Below are 12,398 nucleotides of genomic sequence, written 5' to 3'. Positions count from 1 at the left end.
AACTAGTCCGTTCATGCTCCGTGAAGGCTAATTACCCATGGAAGGAATCTGCTCAGGGAACTGTCAGCAGCGGTGTGCTGTGGCACCCTCCTGGGGCTGGGAGCTTCCCGGGGAAGGTGGGCAGAGTTCCCGCTCCTCCCGTGCTGAGCCTCAGCCCTGCAGCCGCTCTGCACATCTCTCCTGCACACCTGCCCTCTCACTGGGATGCCCTGAGAGAAGCGTCCCAGTGGGATGGCTTTGCAGGGAAAGCCCTTGCTCCCAGCAGCAGGCTGCCCTCTGTGCCTGGAAGTGGCAGGATTGTCTAAAAGAGGCGGGATTTGCAAGAAAAGGGGTGTTTGGTCGGACCATCGCACGGTTGCAGAAGCCGGGGGGTTCTTGGCACCCACGTCCTTCAGCCCAGCAAAGGAAGCTGCTTACAAACTCACTGTCCCTTACGTGTCCAGACAGAAGAGACACAAATAGCATACAGCAAATAGGAGCCTCCAGAAACAATCCTGGGAAGAAACACTCCTTAAATTCTTAGGAACTTGGTTTTTATAATCATTCATGTGCATTGTGAACTGCAAAAGCTCCAGCATTGAATAAATTTCCACAAATCTAACATCTCTTATTTCAGAGGAGAACTGAGTTTCCTTACCGGACTAATGAAAGTAGTTACAAAGATTTTCTAACTACAAATCAGAGTTTAATTCCCTTCCATAATGTTCAGTGTGCAGTATGTTTTTTTTCTTCTGGGATATTTTCCTCTCTCGTTTGTCCCAAGCTTCCATGAGCAAAACACCTCTGTAGCTCTGTTCCAGCTTAGTGACATTTTTAAATGACCATGTTTTGTGCTACTAAATATGTAGCCCAAACTTACAGTATGTCCCTGGGATAGCAATGAAAATGGGGAGATTTTGGAATAATTGTTGATTGTTGAAATAGTGATAATTTTGAAATAGTTGTTGAAAAAATGATCACTGACAGTTACTAGCAACCATTAACAACCAGAGGTTTGGTACCTGTCAAGGCCAAGTTGTGATCCTGTAAGAAATCTCTTTGTTTGGTTGTTTAACTTACTTCAGCAGTTTTTTGTCATACAGTTATGAACAGGTCTCCTGGACTGAACTAATCGTATAAAATAAGGAAATAGGTATGAACAAGAAGGTATGTCCAGCCCAAACCTCTCTGTAGCCACTTTTTCATCTATTATAGGAAGACTAATTTGAAAAATACTGTTACCAAAAACTGTTTGCTGGAATTAAAACTATAAGCAGAATGACCAGGAGAGCCTGACTTCAGAGGGTGCTGAGTGCAAGTTTGCAGAGACTGAGCAGTCCTGGGATATTATCAACCTTGAAATAATGCCCTTGTTTAAGTTTCTTGATGTACCAAGGCCCTTCTGTCCTGTTTGACTCCATCAAGTCTGTGTGTTTGTTCTGTTAGATGGCATCAATAACCAGTCTCTTCTCAGAGTGCTGTGTAGAAAAGGGGGCATAATTGTCTGAAAAGAGGCCTTGTAAGTGTTTGCTTTTAAATCAAAGAACACTTTTGAAATATTAAATAAAGAGGACTACAATATAAGTCACTCCAACCCATCTCAAAATACTGACACACATTAATGATTTACTTTGGGCTCATACATCTATTTGCTTTTGCATTCAAAACACTGCATTGTTACCTTGGTAACCCCAATATCTCACAGAATTTAGCTTATTCTCCATCTAAAGTACACCCTCTTGAGGAAATTCATACAGGTTCTCACGAGAGCACTTTTCCCTTTTTCCCCCATTGTTTGTAAAGGAAGAATAATGACTGGTTTTGTCATGAATGGGCCACTTTTTGTCTTTTCTTCCTCCCCTCTCCCATCCCATTAATGACAGCTGAGTTTTAGACACGACACACATTCAGCCTGTGTTCACTGTTTAACAATGATCCCAGTCTTAAATGAGTTGGGTGGCTCTGCTCCCATACTGATCTGCTGCAAAGGCCCTTTCTAAGGAATTCCTCTCCTCGTTTGGGAGGATACCTTCACTCTCAACAGCCTGTCCTCTCACGTGTACTCCTCTGCACCAGAGCAGGAGGTGGGGGCTGCGGGAACGCGGGGCAGGGAGAGGGCAGGGTGGGATAACTGGCATTGCCACCTTCCCACAAAGCCTGACAGGGCAGGTGATCCTGGGGAGGGAAGTCGGAGCTGGAAAGGAAGATAAACTTTGCCGTTTGTGCTGTGACACAGCCCAGAGCTACAGCAAACCCAAACTAGACCCCAAGCAAGCAGCTCCTGAACCAGAAGATGCCATCCCCGTCCCTCCTGTCCCCTCCTGGCGCAGGGCACCATGGGGCTGCCACACCTCTCTGAGCACAGGCCAGAAAGATGCCAGTCGGTGGAGAGCTCTGGAGAGTGGGGGAAACGTGCCCGAGAAGGGGTGTGTGGGGGAGTCCATCCCCTGAGCAGGGGCAGCACAGACACAGCCACACAATCCCTCTGCTAATGCCAGAAACGGCAACAACCTTGTACCCAACCTGTGGGCTACAGGACAAATCAATTTTTGTTCCAGATGCTGATTTTAGTAATTAAGAAGATTTATTCAGGCTGGTACAGAAGAAATGCAAGAGGTAAATGCAAGTTTAAAACTACAGAAGAGTTTCAAAGCTTGTTACTCAACATTATTTGCTTGCTGTGTAATCTCTTCTCATCAGTCATTGACCACTGGCAAACAAAGCTCTGAGCTGACAGCAGCTTCCAACTTTTCTTCCTCAAGCCCTAATTCATAAAAATACCTTCTTTTGAAGTTATATTTCAACCTCTACAGACACTCTGTCCCAAAATCTTTCCTAAAAGCACCATCCTACCTGTCTTTTGCATTTAAGAAATTCACAGAGGAGTTCACAGTAAGTAAGGTGGGGAGATTACTTTTTCTTAACAAGACTAAAGAAGAAAAAATTCCAAAGGGAGCGAAGCCAACCTGCTTATAGAAAGAAAAGAAGCCTCTTTTCTTGATTTTTTTTTTCTCTTTGATTTATAAAACATCTTGTTAATCCCTGCAGGGTTTCTGAGAGAAAAAAATGTCTGAGATCTCTACACAGCAATATAAGTTAGATACATGTGAAGAAGAAAAGATTGACTGATTTAATGATTAACAAAAAGAGGAGGTATAAATGACTGAGGAATCTATCAGGGAAACATATTAACTGCAGTTTCCTGACCTGTCTACCTTTGCATTCTTAATAATTCACTTGGAGGACATGCTGAGGTGAGTGTCTCAGCTCTTCCTAACCTTAAACATCAAGAGGTTTTATCTGTTTCAACCACAGAAAACCCCCATCAGACTGTATCCAGTTTGTTACAGTTAATAAATCTGACTCAATACTGATGAAAGTATTTTGGATTATGTCATCTTCATTTATTTTTTAATTTAGATGAAATAAAGTGTTTTTCAGATTTTTTTTTTTTTTACAAAAACAGTGACTTTTTTTTTTCTTTCTAGGCAAATTTCTCTGAAATTGTCCCGGTTTTGAAGTGGGGATAAAAGTTGTTTACAAGCATTTAAATGTGAAAGAGGAAAGAAAGTTTATTAAGAGATTTGCAGCATTTGGATAAAGCAAGAGTGAATAGAGTGCATCCTAATCTGGGTAGGAATGACAACACACAACTGCTTTTATAACCACTGTGTAAGTACAGAACTGCAAAAACTAAGTGCCAGCAATACAGTCTTAAGAATATTATGGAAAAATACTGACTGAATTGCTGGTTTAGTGACAGAAATAACAGAATAAATCAGTCAAATGAGTCTAATGAGCTCGAGCCATAGTACTTTTTCCTGTCACACAGAAAGGGAGGGTATTTTATAGGAGTTACCTCCAGGAGATAAACAACCTTCTGCTGAGCACAGATGGAATGTTAATGGCTTTGAAAATGAAAGTTACTTGGGCATCCAGAAGCTCCCATTGACCTCAAACAAGGCTGGCTAAATCAGACATGATTCCCCTCAAACAAGGCTGGCTAAATCAGACATGATTCCCCTCAAACAAGGCTGGCTAAATCAGACATGATTCCCCTCAAACAAGGCTGGCTAAATCAGACACGATTCACCGTCTTATGGTTCTACCTTTGCTGAGGGACAGCAGTGAACATTCTGGAAACTGAGACCCAGAATACTGCTGTTCCTTCATATGGGAAAAGCTCCTTGTGTAATTTGTGCTGCGCTCATTCTAGGGGCAAACCCAGGCATTTTACCATAAATTCAGACTGATATAAGAGGAATGAACTGTGTGAGTGGAGCAGCCTCTGCTCTGTGTTCTGGTTGGGAACAGGCTCAGTTACGAGGGACACATATCTTCTCTCCTCCATGAAAGCTCAGCTGTGTTGCCTTGCAGATGACTGGAAAAGAAAGCCAAGCACCATTCCTGCGGGATCACTTCCATGTTCCTCCCCTCACACTCCTGCAAAAGCCGCCCCAAAAAGCTGCTCATGCAGCCCTGACCGTGCCCACCCTGTGGAGGGGCTCATGTGCCTGTCTCGGGTGGGGAGAGGTGGGAGAGGAGGCTGTGGCTGAAGTGACAAAGGAAGCCTGGAGGGTGTTCTCCTCTTGCCTTATCAGTGTTGGAGCAGAGGGCTGGGGGGGAGAAGGTTGTTCCTGCTGTAGTGCACACTTCCCCAGCTCAGCTGGAGTACTCGTGCTTGTGGTTCATCCTCACAAATGCCATGTCGGGCCCTGGGCCAACAAACACCGAGTCTGTCTTCAATATGCAGTGAAAAAAAAATTGGTTCCAGCTCTCTCCAGATGAGAGTGTTTGCAGCCAGGGGGAGGAAATGAGGAGGGCTCTGGTCGTTGTAGCCGGGCAGTGCTGATCTCTGCCCTCAACAGGTCCTGTTGTGGAGAGCACAGCTATTTCCCCTAAGCTGGCATGCTTTAGAGGGGATTACAATACAAATAAAAAGGTGTTCAAACATTCCAGGAGAAGGAGCATGTCTTAATTCAGTAGGAGAGCTCTGACAGGATGCCAGCACACCCTGTGATCCAAGGGAGATACAGGTGCCTTATGCCCCATGCCAGTGGGAAACCTCCAGTGTTCCTTCCTGATAAACACCTGTTAACAAGACACAACATCTTTGATGATATTTGTTTGTTTTCTCTTTAAAATATCCCCACTTTGTAAAAGTCTGCAAAACCGCCTCCTCCACTCTCGGGTGTTGGTAAACACATTCAAGCCCGGTATTTAAATAGGCTGAGACCTTGAAGCCTTTTTCATTTTCTTGTGCCTGGAGAGCCAGTCATGCATGAAGCAGAAATAGCATGAATTAAAAAAATTAAACAAAACAAGAACTCTGCAAGAGAGGCAGCAACTGAAATGGATCCTGTTTGATCACAGCTGAAGATATGAAGAAGAAAAAAGAGAAAGTTAACTTTGCTTGCAGGTGGTTGGTCACTAAAAACGAAATAAAACCCCAAAGATATCATAAATTAATAAATTATTCATGGTAATTAGGTTGCCAAGCATAAATCCATGCAGTTTTCACTGAGAATAAAGATCCCAGCCTGGTTTGCTGGCCTGGATCCAGATAAGGTAATTACATTGTGCCTACTCAAATTTCCCCTTCAGTTCAGCCTGATGTATTTGTCTTCCTCTCTGAAAACTGTTGTCTAACAAATCTAAAACCTGCCACTTGCCTTTCAATGCTGGGAGGCTTTGGGGTTTGCTACAGGACTCTTTATACCTCTACCCAACTAGGCTTCATATTTCTTAGCCTGATAGAACTAAAAAAATAGAGCTCAAGCCACAGCATTGCTACGTGCTAAGATCTCTAAGATTTCCATACAATTACATATCTTAATGCCCTTGAGTGAAACTTTTAGCTGTGCCAAACCCCACCCAGTTCAGCCCAGCCTCCGAAAGCTGCTACAGGATTTTAGCATGAGTTAGGAACCAAGTTTCAGTCGGGCTTCCCTCTGCAGATACAGACATTGCATCCTAATGCTTCCCTGTGGGCTGAGTTTTGGAGAAGCTCACAAACACTTCAAAAGCACTGGAGGCTGTTCCTGCAGCTCCACCTTTTGGGAGCTGGTTATTCCTTTACTAGAGTGGGACTTAACCTTGTTGTATTTGTGGCTGACATTAATCCCTAAAATATAAAGAATAAAGCACCTTGGGGGTTTTGAAGATGCATTGATTCCTTCTGAAAGATCTATAATGTGTTAGGCTGGACATACTTCTATTCTGAATAGTTTCTGAAGGCTGCCCAGTATCAGCAAGGACCCTTTATCATCACCATCAAAATGTTTTCTTTGGTGCTTTCTGCTTAAGATTTACTTGGAATCCTTGTGCCAGATTGGGATGTGCTCAAAGTAGACCATGTGAAACATGACAGCATCTGGTCCACGTGGAATTCAATTTTATTCTTGAATGTTTGAGATGGATTTGTTTTCTAATCCTCCAGTTGCAGACAGGAGCCTTCATGCAGTAAAGTGTCGAGTACCCCCAGCACAGCTGGGTGATTTCTGTTCCAGTGGGAGGCCAAATTATCCTGTCCCTTTTTGAGAGTCCAGCACAGCAGGAGCAGGTGCTACCCTGTACTGGGGGTCTGAAGATATTTGAAACATGCAGAAAGCAACCTGCAAGCCATGAATTTCCAGAGCACCTGGATCTGGACTACAGCACTAGTTCACCTCTGCTGGAAAAAGCAGGGGTGTGTTGGAGACTGACGGCACTGATCCAGAGCCCACCAGAAGTTCTGACACATCTGCATTCCACTGGGACTTGAACCAAGTCTGCGGTGGGTTTTAAGATGAAAAGACACTGTGGCAGCCAAGAGTGACCTTTAAGAGAAGAAATCTCCCCAGAAAAAATATCCTCACTTGTTGGTTCCAGAAACTGGGGGACGAGTGAAAAAACTAATAACTCGCAGATCAACAAAAAACCCTTTTCACCTCTTTTCACTCTTCCACCATGGATTAAATTGCTTTGATGAATATCAGACATGTATTTGCCTTTCATCACTTTTCATGTTCTAAGCCTTGCCCCAGACTCAGCATCTCTGTTTCAGACTACTAAATTTGTATGTGCACAGGAGCAATTTGGTGTATTAATGATAGGCACGATCATTAAATTGGTTTCCAGTGTCTTCCAGGCTGCGTCCCTGCAGAATTGCAATTAAACACTTGACAAACCACAAGGCTATGCTAATCCCACTTCAAAATCCCTGCTGGCAAGGATGGCAGTCTGCCTTCCTTCTCCACTGAAAGACAGGGAGACCCAGCATTACTCAGGCCCTTAGAATACTCTTCTCCCCCTTTGGTGGTTCGTGTTTCAGCTGTACATTCTGCCTGAGTTGGCCATTGCTGTGTAACAATCTCCTCTTTGTTCAGCCCTGCTACCTCATTTCTCTCTATTAGCCTTTAATCCCTGTCAGGGTTTCACCTTTGCAGCGATGAGGTCACAGCTCATGTTGATTGGGAAAGGAAATCCTGATGATTGTTGCTGACAGAAAGCTGATAATGCTGGTTCAGGCAGCAATAAATTCTCAGTCTCTAAATGAAGACTATCTTTGAGCCAGAAATCACCTCTTCAGTAGTTTTTTTGGGCCTCATTCACAAATATTTTCCCATGCTCAAGCTGCCTGACCTTGGCATTCAATGCACCTATGTTATTGTGCAGAACTGTTTTCAGGGATCCAAATAAGCAGCCATCTATCAGTGAGAGGCAGGTGAAATTAGGAAAAAATCAATGGTGTTCCCTCACTGGGAATGCAGCACTTGGAGGTCTCTGTAGCCTCTGCAGCCCAAAGTGCCAAACTGCTCTGTGCTGCTGAGCCATTCTGTGTCAGCATTTTTATTTCTTCAAATCACTGGTGTTGTCAGGAGCAGTTATTTTTTATTTTGGGGGGGAGAAATACAACATGCAGAGAGTTGAAGAGTGAGTAGGAGGTATTTGTGCTGTTAAATTCATGTTGCTGACCTGATGAGTGATTCAATAAAGACAGTTCTTGAATAACCCTGAGCAACGCAGATGCTCCTTTCATACATCATAATGCTGTCTTCGGTGCAGTTCACCACCTTAATCAAGTGTGGCCCTTCTCCTCTGCGTTAGCCGACATGCAAACCCCTTGCACCTCCTGCAAGGACACAGCTCCTTGCAGTTGGACAAGGAGAACTTCATCTGAAATCCAAAAACTCAAATATCAACAGCACTGTCAAAAAAACTTATCTTCTGCACATTATATTGTCTTATTCTTTCTGTTCCTCCCGCTGTTCCCCAAACAGATGTTCCCTCAACACACCATCTGCAGTGTCTAATCTACCTCATCTAGTGTCTTATCTCCCAGAGGCTTTAGAGTGCTGTGCTCCCAGCTGCAGCTGATCTGCTGTCAGCGCTGCTCTGTGCCCTGAAGCCGTGCCCAGGCTCAGTGCTCCCGAGAATGGAGAGGGCCGCTGGCTGAAAGCTCCAGCTCCCTCCCTGCCAGCCCAGCCTGGCTATTGTTTTTGTCTCTCAGCAGGCTGTGCTCACCCCTTTGATCAAAATAACTCTGGTCTGAATGCAGATTTGAACTTTACAAATTGGGTTTCCCCCAGCTAACAAAGTGGGCATTTACTGCCTTTCCTGCCAGCAGTAACACAACTCCCTGCTCCAGCACACAGCTGGGAGCACTTTAGTCCAGCAATCCCTATGTAATCCGTTATAATTTTTTTCTTCCTTCCACAGTGTGTTGGTCTTTCCAATGGCAAAAATCCACTATTACTTGGCCATAATTCTCCCTGAGTACAGGCTCCAGCAGAGCTCCTGAGGGGAGCAATTCAGGTACCTGAACACAGATGTGCAATGCCACAGTAGGCGATTTGGGCTGCCGAGACACCCACACCGGGCTGGCAGAGGGATGTAGGAGCTGTGGAAGAGGACACGTTTCTGGAGGGGCAGCCAGAGTCCAGGGGGGCTGTAATGGAGCCTTGACAAGATCTCAGTTGGTTTCAGACACCGGAGCCTGCCCAGCACCGTGCCAAGGGAGGGGCAGATGCTCCTGTGCTCACCAGCAGAATGGATGGGTAAGTTTGCACCATATATTATCCAGGCTCAGAAATGGATTGTTGCATGATGCACAGAAACCAGCACTTCATTGTTCATACTGGTATTCCCACCACTGCAAGGATAAATCTCGGTATGTTTGTATTCTTATCCTTATGCCTACAGGTAACTACTTTATGTATCTTATACATGTCTGCATCTGTCTGCATGTATCAGATTTTCCAATCCTTCTGTCAACTGAATCTACTGGCCTGTGGGTTAAACTCCTTGGAGGAGAAAGGGGAGCTTTGTTCCTTGAATTGCTTTGACTTTAGGATTCTTCCCTATCTTGGTTTAGGGAAAACTCTGCTGTCAGCTCCGTTTTGCGTGCAAGATAATTTTCTCATTAGAGAAATTTGGCTGGACCAAGACTCCTAAAGCTGCCTCACATCTCCAGCCTCTTCACACACCCACATCCCACTGTGCTGGGGCAGCTCAGGAGCCCGAGGGCAGCAGCAAACACCAGGGCTGTGGGGCAGACCAAGGTTCAGCTCCGTCTCAGGCCACGGAGCTTGAGCAGATACCTGGGAAATGCTCAGGAAAACTGAGCCCAGGGCAGTGCTGTCCCCAGAACACAGAGCCCAGAAGCCCAAATACTGACAGTCTGTGTGACAGGAGAAGGGGCAGGAGCACCTTCCAGATGAGATTTACTCACCACAGACCCAAGTGGAGAGGCTGCAAGTCCTTCATCAGTGACCTTCTTCCACTGTTTAAACAAGTGACTGTTGGCTCTGCTGTGTAGGTCCTTTATATTATTTGAATCATATTGCCTTGGAATCTTATAGAGTATCAGCATTTCTATTCCTCAGTCCCATTTGCTGCAAGTTTCACATACATAATCTGTGGTTTAAATTTAAGGATGGCCAGAGGGAAAGCACAACATTGCTTTCTAGTAAGTCCAATATATTTTATTCTAGTCAGGAAGGGTGGCATTTAAAGAAATTATTCTGTAAATACCTTAGCACATACTTTCTTTTTGTTATACAGCCAGATGTTGAGATAAGGACTAGATAATAAAAAGCATTGACATACCTAATACCACAGATAGCTAATCTGTCTTAACTCCTATGACAATGTCAGTCGGCATCTCTAGATTTTCAGGAATCTGGCCATGTGGAAAATAGTTTCAGATTCACAGAGCCTGTCAAATATTTGTTGGGTTCCTCCACATCAATAGTTTCATTTTTGGTAAATAAAAAATAAGTTTGATGTGTTATGAGGATTCTAATTCATCTAGCATTGTCAAAGGATGTGAAAAGAAAACAGAGGATGGGAGAGAGACAGCAAAAGATGCCAGTCATTAGTTGAAATTATCAGGTCAAAACTAATGGCAGTGCTCATGGACTCCAGGAAAGTAAATTCAGGCCATGAACCACAATTGAAGAGAAGCCAGGATGCAGTGTACTTCAGAGGTGGATGATATGCAGTTATTTCTGAGGCAGAGCCGTGCTGCACTTATCCAAGTGCTCCTTATTTGAGTGTGAGTTCAGTGCCATCAACATTACCAGCTGCAGACAGAGCAGGCTCGATCCCCAGATCCCACCTCAGCTGACCCTTGTGCCTGTTCAGAGTCCCAGGCCCCTGCCTGGGTAAGCCCATCTCTAGCTCTGGTTTAGCTCCCCTCTAGCCCTGTCTCAATAAGCAGTTCTGCAGACTGGGAAATCTTGTGGGTTTGGGGGGGGGGAACCATCTCATCTTGTCAATGCCCCTCAATGAGAGCAATCTTTTAGCCACCCACACCCATCAGGTAACTGTGCTTGGCCAGACACCAAAACAAAGTCAGGCCTGAGCCACCAGTGATTTCAGTGTAGCCTTTTCTGGAAAGGGGGCTCAGGGAAGCCCACGTTTCTCAGACTGCTTAATGCCCACTTGGGTGCTTTGCTGCTCTTTCTCCCAATCTCACCCAATGGCCACCTTCTCTGCTCTCTGTCGGACAGGAGGCCAGCAGCTCCACAAACCCAGTGGCTTACGGGGCAGAACATCTCACTGCTCTGGACTGACAGACACGGGCATCCGAAACACTCTTTCCGTGCTCCCAGCTGTTCCCCATCTGAGAAAATTAAGGATGGGGAGGTGGAATAAGGGGGTCAGGTGAGACTCTTGCTCAGGGTAAAAATGAATTAAGTCATAAACAGTCAGAGAGCTCAGCAGCCACAGGTACATGAGTTGGAAAGAACGGAGCTGTTTGGACATTTGAAGAAACATCACTGAAATCAGTCTCACACCTAACTCAAGACAAAACGAAACTCACTGTTACTAAGAAAGCAAAGTTTACATGATTTGTTAACTGATGGAGTCTGACTAAACAAATAACTATGAGATTAGCAGCAGTGCAAAAGAGGTCCCTAATCCATAAGACATGAAGTGCTCATAAGCTGAAGGCTACGAGGTCCGTTTTTCCTCATGCTCTGTATAGTTTTTTACAAACTACTACTTTTGTCCTCTCTTGATACCATGGATAATGCTGATCTTCTGGTAGAGCTGGACAAATGCTCACCAGCTCAATAGGTACAATGTACACATTTTTCCACTTTGGAAGCGAAAAATCCCACTTTTTCTAATTTCTAACTACTAGACAGCTGCCACAGTTAAAGCACATCTAGTACTTTCTGGTTAGCCTTAGTTTACACATATTTGTAATTTTCAAAACCTAAACTGTAGTTACAGAGTTACGATGGTATCCATTACACTGGTGCTTTTTTATCATTGTTACAACTTCTGCCCAAAATGTTGGCAGTATTAGGACAATTCACAACATGTAATTTAACTTACCCTCGCATCCAGAGCTGAGGGTGGTCCCTCTGATCAGGTCCGAGGTCACTGATGGGGCAGGTTCAGAGAAAGCTGCTCTTGCCTTTGCCCAGGGTCAGCCTGGTGAGGGAAACCCAAAAGCTCTTTTATCAGCTCTCCCCTATCACTGTGTGACCTGCAACCAGATCTCCCTTGTGGGGAAACCAACATGGCCAAACCGAAGAGCTCATCAACCATCCCAGGAATCAACCTGCCAGCGTGCTCTGTGAGCACTGCCAGGCTGGAGGTGCCCATGCCCTGTGGTGTGACACACCACAGCTGGCTTTATTCCATTTCATTTGTTGGGTTTTCATTTAAATGGAGCCGGTGAGTCCATTTCCATCCAAGCAACACCAAAGCCAGGTGCAAGCATAAAGCAGCCGTGCTTTGCCCTCGGGGGCCCTTAACCACCATCACAGCCCTCCCTGCACCTCTGCCCTGTGTGACATTCTGCTGGGGCTGGAACCTGCTCCTGCCCACAGGGCACGAGCAGCCCCTGCAGCCCCGTTGATGAGGCAGGAAGGGAGTGAGCTGTGGCTCCTGGCTCCTGTGGCTCCCTGGCTCCCATGGCT

The sequence above is a fragment of the Chiroxiphia lanceolata genome, chromosome 5 (genome assembly GCF_009829145.1).
Source record: "Chiroxiphia lanceolata isolate bChiLan1 chromosome 5, bChiLan1.pri, whole genome shotgun sequence".
Taxonomy (NCBI): Eukaryota; Metazoa; Chordata; class Aves; order Passeriformes; family Pipridae; genus Chiroxiphia; species Chiroxiphia lanceolata.
The sequence above is the reverse complement of the archived record's forward strand: the minus strand, read 5'-3'. Positions refer to the sequence as shown.